At 34.5% G+C, this 1,813-nt stretch overlaps 1 non-coding gene across 1 annotated transcript; it reads right to left on the reverse strand.

The window, feature by feature from the left end:
- Positions 1-1,449: 1,449 nt before the first annotated feature.
- LOC133048355 (U6 spliceosomal RNA) lies at positions 1,450-1,557 on the reverse strand. Its single transcript, XR_009691017.1, has one exon. It is a non-coding gene; the product is annotated as a U6 spliceosomal RNA (small nuclear RNA).
- Between the last annotated feature and the right edge of the window lie 256 nt (positions 1,558-1,813).

Genomic DNA, 1,813 nt, shown 5'->3' on the forward strand with positions numbered 1-1,813 from the left:
GTTGAGTATGTTTTCAGATGTTTGTTGGCCATCTGTAAGTCTTCTTTGGAGAAATGCCAGTTTAGGTTTTGCACTCATTTTTTGATCAGGTTGTTTGTTTTTCTGATATTGAGCTGCATGGACTTCTTGTATATAGTGCTTCATTTACAATTATTTTCTCCCATTCTGAGGGTTGTTTTTCATCTTATTTATAGTTTCCTTTGCTGTGCAAAGGCTTTTAAGTTTAATTAGGTCCCATTTATTTATTTTTGTTTCTATTTCCATTACTTTAGGAGGTGGGTCAAAGAGAATATCACTTCAATTCACGTCAAATAGTAATCTGCCTATGTTTCCCTCCAAGAGTCTCTTTGTTCCTGGCCTTACGTTTAGGTTTTTAATGCTTCTTGAATTTATTTGTGTGTACGGTGTTAAGAAGTGCTCTAATTTTATTTTTCTTTCATGCCACTGTCCGGTTTTCCAGTACCACTTATTGAAGAGGCTGTCTTTTCTCTATTGTATATTCTTGCCTCCTTTGTCAAAGATAAGGTGCCCATAGGTGCATGCATTTATCTCTGGGATTTATATCTTGTTCCATTGATCTATGTTTCTGTTTTTGTGCAGTGCAATACTGTCTTAATTACTGTAGCTTTGCAAGTATTGTCTGAAGTCAAGAAGGTTGATTCTCCCAGCTCATTTTTCTTTCTCAAGATTGCTTTGGCTATTTAGGGCCTTTTGTGTTTCTATACAAATTCTAACTTTTTTTGCTCTAGTTCTATGAAAAATGCCATTGGAAATTTGATAGAGATTGCATCGAATCTGTAGATTGCTTTGGGTAGTAGGCATTTTCACAACATTGATTCTTCCAATCTAAGAACATGGTATATCTCTTCATCTGTTCGTGTCTTTCTTTGGTTTCTTTCATTAGTGCCTTACAGTTTTCAGCACATAGGTGATTTGTCTCCTTAGGTAGGTTTATTCCTAGGTATTTTATTCTTTTTATTTCAATAGTGAATGGGATTGTTTCCTTAATTTCTTTCTGATTTTTCATTGTTATTGTATAGGAAGGCAAGGTATTTCTGTGTATTAAGTTTGCATCCTGTGACTTTACTAAATTCATTGATTAGCTCTAGTAACTTTCTGGTGGCATCTTTAGTGTTTTCTATGTATAGTATCATGTCATCTGCAAACAGTGAAAGTTTCATTTCTTTTCCAATCTAGATTCTGTTTACTTCTTTTTCTTCTCTCATTTCCCTGACTAGGACTTTCAAAACTATATTGAATAGTGGTGAGAATGGGCACCCTTATCTTATTCCTGATCTTAGAGGAAATGTTTTCAGTTTTTCACCACTGAGAATAATGTTTTCTGTGGGTTTGTTATATACGGCCTTCATTATGTTGAGGTATGTTCCCTCTATGTCCACTTTTTGGAAAGTTTTTTTCATAAAGGGGTGTTGAATTTTTTTTTTTTTTTTTAATATGGAATACTTCACAAAAGTGCATGTCATCCTTGCACATGGGGCCATGCTAATCTTCTCTGTTTCATTTCAATTTCACTATATGTACTGCTGGAGTGAGCACTGGGTGTTGAATTTTGTCTAAAGCTTTTCCTGCATCTCCTCTCAAGACTCTTTACGTGGATATTGCTAATTCTACTTTAGTCTTTCATAGCTCTAAGCTTTTCTCATTTTATCTTTTTGGCTGCCTTTTGGGGAATTGCCTTATCTCAGTTTTCTTGCAAGTCATCTTTAAATTATCTGCCTGCTATTACCCTGATCCACTATATTGTTTATTTTGACTGCTTTATCTTCATGTCTAATATTTTCATTGGGCTATT

This window comes from Dama dama, chromosome 28 (genome assembly GCF_033118175.1).
Source record: "Dama dama isolate Ldn47 chromosome 28, ASM3311817v1, whole genome shotgun sequence".
Classification (NCBI taxonomy): Eukaryota; Metazoa; Chordata; class Mammalia; order Artiodactyla; family Cervidae; genus Dama; species Dama dama.